Source organism: Hemitrygon akajei, unplaced genomic scaffold, assembly GCF_048418815.1.
Source record: "Hemitrygon akajei unplaced genomic scaffold, sHemAka1.3 Scf000183, whole genome shotgun sequence".
NCBI classification, from domain to species: domain Eukaryota; kingdom Metazoa; phylum Chordata; class Chondrichthyes; order Myliobatiformes; family Dasyatidae; genus Hemitrygon; species Hemitrygon akajei.
In genome coordinates, this window is record NW_027332069.1 from 295,528 (window position 1) to 302,582 (window position 7,055).

Below are 7,055 nucleotides of genomic sequence, written 5' to 3' on the forward strand. Positions count from 1 at the left end.
TCCAGGTAGACTGATCAACGTAATTTCTGAGCAAGGGGGCGTCACAAATTTGTGAGAGGTGCGGGCGAGGGAAGAACTGAAGGAGACGGGGAGTGCTGTAGGTGAAGGACGCGGCCAGAGATCCCCGGAGGTGTGTAGGGGAGGGAGGAGTAACGAAGACGGTGAGAGGTGCAAGAGAAGGAGCGGATGGGCAGAGAGGGAGTCACGAATTCGGGAAGAGACTGGGAGACGTTCTGCTGGGGTATTGAGGAGGGAGTGGGTAACGGAGGCGAGATAGGCTGTAGGGGAGGGAAGGGTGAGGTAGACGGAGAGGGCTGTCGGTAACTAACGGAGTGAAGAGTGGGCTAAAATGTTCAGAGAGGGGAGCTGAGATGGGGGGGGGGGGTGGTATCCGTGAGGGAGCGGCTGCTGGAATGGTATGGGACACAGGGGAGCTGTGCTGGGTAGAGAAGGAGCGACTGACACGCTGAGGTACCTAGCAGGTGGAGAGGTGACGGAGGCGGGGAACTTTTTCCTGGAGAGAGAACTTCTCAGAGTCCGAGTGAGTCATTGGGAAGGGAGGGGTAACGGAGAAGGGGATTGGAGTACAGGTGGATGGATGATGAGGGGAGGGGCGATGTAATGACAACCTCTCACCGACTCGCACCCACAGTTCGATACCGGACAGATGCTAAACTATCTCCACCTCAAACCGATTTCTCAGCGTTGTGAAAAGCCGCCCCTCTTCGGACGTCAAGGAAACTACGGGAGGAACGGCCCTCAGGTTCCCCTCCTCCGTGGGCGGCGGAGGGACTGTGGTCCATGCAATCTCACCAACCCTTCCCTCTCCCTCTGCTTCAGCCACCAAGATCATAATTACAACTCCACAGATCTCCCTCAACGCCCCAGCACCATTACCCCGGTGTGCGCAGACCCCCTACTACACCACACCGACAATCAGTCGGCTGTAACACGGAGGTGGGGGGAGGGAGACACGACGGACAATTGATTAGACGCCCCACTCACCCGGGTGGTTCAATATCACCGTGAGGGGTATCTACTGGATCTTCCTGTGCATCGGCAAATGCCCACTTCCCACAGACTCCCCATCTGAGCTTTGAGGGTAGGGTTAGAATGCAGTGGCCACTCTGCCTACCAACTCAGCACTCCCTCATTACCTCATGTGGAGAGTATGGTTTACTGTTGAGCGGTTTAGTCCATTAATCTGCCGGGTCCTCTCTGCTGTCCCGGGATCTGATCGGCTGATTCTCTTTCTCTTTTTCCTCTGTTTCGATCTCCTCCGAAGCTCTCAGCCTCTCTTCCTATCTCTGTCCTCGCTCCCTGTCTATTACTCTGTTTCTCCCAGCCTCCCTCTTTCTCTCCCCTTATCGTGTAGTGTCTCACTTTTCACTTACGAAGGAAGATGTTTCCTTGTTTCTGCGTTTTGTGTTGGACATAATGGCGTTTATGGACTGTGGCGATCTCACACTAATGGTTTCTATCTTCCGTGTTTTTCGCTCATTCCTTTCCATTTTGGTTTACGAGGGGAGCGGGGTTTGGGGTTTGGTGATCGGGACGCTGTTCCTTTCTGTGCGGTGTGGGGTTGATATTTTTCTCCGAACGGCTTTTCCTTTCTCTCATCGTCTTGATCCTGTCTCGGAAGGTGCACGGATGGGAAGGGGTGTGGAGGACTAATGACTCGGTGCACGTCGAGAGGACGAGGTTGGAAAGCAGGTCGACACAGAATGGAAGGTCCAAGGTCCATAGAACCGTAGAACATTACAGCATAGAAATAGGCCTTTTGGATCTTCTAGGCTGTGCAGAACCATTTTTCTGCCTAGTCCCACTGACCTGCACCTGGACCATATCCCTCCATTCACCTTTCATCCATGTACCAAGTTTTTCTTAAGTGTTAAAATTGAGCCCGCATTTATAACTTCATCTTGCAGTTCATTCCACACACCCACAATTCTCTGCGTGAAGAAGACATCCTGCTACCCCATGATCCCTATAATCTTTTCCCCCTTCACCCTTAACCCATGTCCTCTGGTTTTAATTCTCCCCTAGCCTCAGTGGAAAGAGCCTGATTGCATTCACTCTATCTCTACCCATCATAATTTTATACACCTCTGTCAAGTCTCCCATCATTCTTCTACGCTCCAGGGAATAAAGTCCTAACCTAGTCAACCTTTCTCTGTAACTCAGTTTCTCAAGTCCCGGGAACATCCTTGCAAACTTTCTCTGCACTCTTTCAACCTTATTAATATCCTTCCTGTAATTCGGTGACCAGAACTGCACACAATACTGCAAATTCTGTTTCACCAATGTCTTATACAACCTCACCATTACATTCCAACTCTTATACTCAATACTTTGATTTATAAATGACAATGTACCAAAAACTCTGTTTACTACTCTGTCTACCTGTGATGCCACTTTTAGGGAATTTTGTATCTGTATTCCCAAATCCTTCTGTTCTACTGGTCCCCTCAGTGCCTTATCATTTACCTTGTATGTTCTAACTTGGTTTTTCCTTCCAAAGTGCAATACCTCACACTTGTCTGCATTAAGCTCCAATTGACATTTTTCAGCCCACTTTTTCATTTGGTCCAGATCCCTCTGCAAGCTTTGAAAACCTTCCTCACTGTCCACTACACCTCCAATCTTTGTTTCGTCAGCAACTTTGCTGATACAATATTATCATCCAGATCATTGATATAGATGACAAATAGCAATGGACCCAGCACTGATCCCTGTGGCACACCACTAGTCACAGGTCTCCACTCAGAGAAGCAATCCTCCACCACCACTCTCTAGACATTGAACCAATGTCTAATCCAATTTACAACCTCACCAAGTATACCTAGTGACTGAATCTCCCTAACCTCCCAGACGAGACCTTGTCAAAGGCCTTACTGAAGTCCATGTAGGCAACATCCACTGGTCCCTTCATCCACTTTCCTTATAACCTCCTCGAAAAACTCTAATAGGTTTGCTAAACATAACATTCCACGCAAAAAGCCGTGTTGACTCTCCCTAATAAGTCCTTGCCTATATACACCCATGTAGATCCTATCTCTTGGTACTCCTTCCAAAAATTTACCTGCTCCCGACGTCAAACTTACCGGCCTATAATTCCCCGGGGTCATTTTGTGTGCATGCTGTTCGAAAACTCTACTAGCTCTATTTAATAATCCGGCCGAGTAACTCATCTACCCCTGACGTGAGGTTGCTCTGTGTGCTTTAAGAGAACCCATCCCGCTTCTAAATTAACAATAACATTTATCATTGGCTTTCTGGAATCTTGCTTGTGGGTAAGGAGAACCCAAATGCATTGGTTAAATCCGCATTTTACCCATCTCCTCCCTCAGAATAATGTACAGTAAATCCCGTCAACGCGCTGGAAACATATCCCGGTTGATGCTCTTTAACAGACCAGAAGCGACATCGTTAACGACCACATGCTTGTACAAAGTTAAAATGCGTTTTGTATATCCTGATGGTTTTGTATGCTTGTAGGATACTGAAAGTCTGGTCAAGCATACCGACGGCGGGGAAAAAGCCCCTTCAACGCATGTGCAAAACGACGGGGGTCTATTCGAGCCAATTCCTGTCCCAAGGGAGATGGGTCAAACGAAGGCACTTGTTTTCTCATATTTTATTTATTTATTTTTAATTTAGTGTCATTTTGTATCTTTTCTCCAGAATGATGCGGGAAAAAATGAACAACCAATATAACACGGTAATGTTAAACGTGACCCATAATGTATTTATGAGATATGCGTTGCTAGTCCTTTTTTCACACTCATAGTGGTGAGTGTCTGGAAAGAATTGCAGGGGCGATGGTAGCGACAGAGGCGATGGAGGGTATTGGAATCCACAGGAGTATATGGAAAAAGTGGGGATGTGGACCTTGTGTGGGCAAACTGGACTGGTTCAGCTAGGCATGAAATTATCAGTTCGAAAAGTCACGGACATATTTTACTCCCAAATCCTACGAGCCTGCGTTGACTGCGCACTCATCCCAGAATTCAGACCCACCACTGATTGACGGTGGGTAGAATTTACAATCAAGGCAGGTCACTCGTGAATAAGGAGAGTAAGTACCCGGGCTGGACAAACTCTATAACACAGCTCCCTCTCCCCACTTCCTGGCATCATCCTCGCAAATCACGCACACACACACACACTCACACACACACACACACACACATATACATACAAACGCACACACACAGACACACTCTCACACACACACACACCTACACACACACACACACACACACACACACACACACACACAGACGCAGTCACATACACACACACACACACACACACATTCACACAAACAATCTCGCTCGTTTTCCGAATTATTTTCCCAAGTCCACGTGAGCACCGCACTCGCTTCCCCACCTCGCTCACCCACTGTCTCACGGCTCCCTCTCACAACCACATCCCTCTCTCCCTCGATCACGATGCGCGCTCCTCCATCCTCTTCTGGTCCACATCCCAGCTGCTCCTAACGTCCAGGAGCTGCTGGTCCATGGGACAACAATCCCGGAGTTAACACATGAGAGATCAGGCGGTGAATGTGAGGATCTGGGGCCCGGACTGGAGACACTGCTGCCGCCTCCAGACTCCGCTCAGTGCGCGGCTTGAGTAATGAACTGAATCACCGAGGTGAACGGATATTTCACCGCGCTGATCACCTGCTCCCTGAATTTCGACTGAGTGACCGTGTAAATAAATGTGTTCGTGCAGCAGCTGAAATTCTTCAGCAAGGCTCCAACGTAGTGAAAGATCCATTCAGAATCATTGAAATGCATGAATCGTATTCCTTTGATCTCATAATACATGAAATTTAACACCCACGTCATCCACAAGAGGATGAAGCTACCAGAGATGGTGAAGAGTAAAATCACAGACCTCCTCCGGCTCTCCATCTCCGGGTCCCTGCTGTTCTCCCCCTTGCTCTGACCCCTCAGCCCCTTACGGACACGACTGGTCACAACAATGTGCCTGACCGTCAGAGCGTTGAGCAGCAGAATCACAACGAAAGGGATGAGCAGATTTAAAAATATGCCGAGCCAGTCGTATACTACCCAGCCGAAGTCAGTGAAAATATTGGCCGCGAGTTTACAGAACCACGGTACATTGTTGATTATCTGTCTGCGTTCATAGAGTAAGTAGCGGGGAACGTTTTTCAGAAAGGACAGCACGCCGGTTGTTGTGAGAACCGCAGCCGCAGTTTTCCCGGTGCAATATTTTGTTTTCAGCTTCTGACAGCAGATGGCGACAAACCGATCAAAAGTGAAGGTGACGGTAAACAAGACAGAGCAGTCTGTGGCTGCGATTCTAAGTACCTCCATAGACTTGCACACAGGGGTAACGTGGAGAAAATTCCACGGAAAGTAACGATTTACGACAAGACGCAAAAGAACCTCTATGACTACGGTCAGCAGATCCCCCGCTGCCATGGCCACCAGGTAGCGAGTGGTGCAGGTAGAGAGGCCGCACTTTCCCCGGGACAGGATCACAATCGCTGTTAAATTCACTGCAGGGGGAGTAAAGAGAACAGACACTGGGTATTATGGAACTCATTCACCGGGAATGAACAGAGTTTCGACTAGATGCGGTGAACGGCTGCTCATCCAAGACCAAACATGCGTCACACTGTCTCTGACCTGCCTTCTTCAGTGTGGAGATAAGACGATGTGTCGGCAATTGTCGAGGTTAAACATGAGCAGCACGAACAGCAACGATCGATCCTTAAGGCGATTCTAGTCGCTGGTGGGGCCGGTGTCACTGATTTCCAGGGACTGTGCGGACCTCTGGAAACTCAGCACCTGACGGGGCCGAAACAGTCTCCACCGGGTGAAAACACACACAAATTGCTGGTGAAACTCACCAGTTTTCACGATATTGAACAGACACTCAAAATATTCGGCCGAGACCTTTCTTCAGGGCCGAAGGGTGCACCGAGCGAGGTCGGATCTCTGAGGGAAAGCCGGGACAACATAGTAACCAGATGCCGAGTGGCTCCGTTAATGGATTACTTCTACAGCGCAGCTGATTTCGACAACCCGCGTCAGTAAATCCGTGGACTCAGGTTCAGGAGATCAGACCCAATTATTGACAAACAGGCAATAGAATGCGACTGTGACAGGTTCCACAGGGAAAAGTGAAACACAGGAGCAAGGGTTCAATCTGATCAGAAACACAATGACTGATTTCAATCTCTGGATATCGCTCCTAGTCACACTGGGACAACATGGAGACGGTGCCACTGAAAGTCTCCTAGTCTCTCCTTCCTGGAGAGCTGCCTGTCCCCAGCAGTGGGACAACATTGAGAGGGTGCCATAAAAACGTCCCAGTCACACCTCCCCGGAGGATTCCCGGCCCCCTACACTGGGGCACTTTGACAACAGCGTGTCATTAAAAGACCAAGTATTCACTCTGGTCAATAACTCATAAACAGTCAAGACCACAATGTATAACATTCCCAGTCTCACATTCCTGGACAGCAGCCTATCCCCAGCATTGGTACCACTCCCAACAAAATTCCATCAAATACAAGAACAACGTTCGAGTCGATTCCGTGAGTTAGAGGAGAGACAGGGGTTTAGTTCAGTTTGTCATTAAATATGAAAAATCAGAATATTGAATAGTGAGGATCAATATCACTGACGGGTATTACTGCCACGAGCATCAAGGGGAAAGCTGGTAAAATGACTCCAAACAGGCTCAGTGTTGTTAACAGACAGAAGTGCCAAACACGAATATCTGTGCTCACTCACCAGGAAGTCCGATAACGACAATGAACACGTTCAGTATTTTGTCCACATGCTGGTGACTATCAAACGATGCAGGCATTTTCTCTGGCCAGTGGTTTGTCCCCGTGTGTCACAGGCGATCTCCAGGAATGAAATGTCAAGGCTGCACATACCTGGGGTTTTAATACAATTTACCGACTCCACGGGGACAGGTTTCAACAGGTTTAAAAATAAACATCTTTTAAATTTATTTACAATGTGATTACGACAGCCAAGTGCAGTCCCTGGTTGCGACACTGTGAT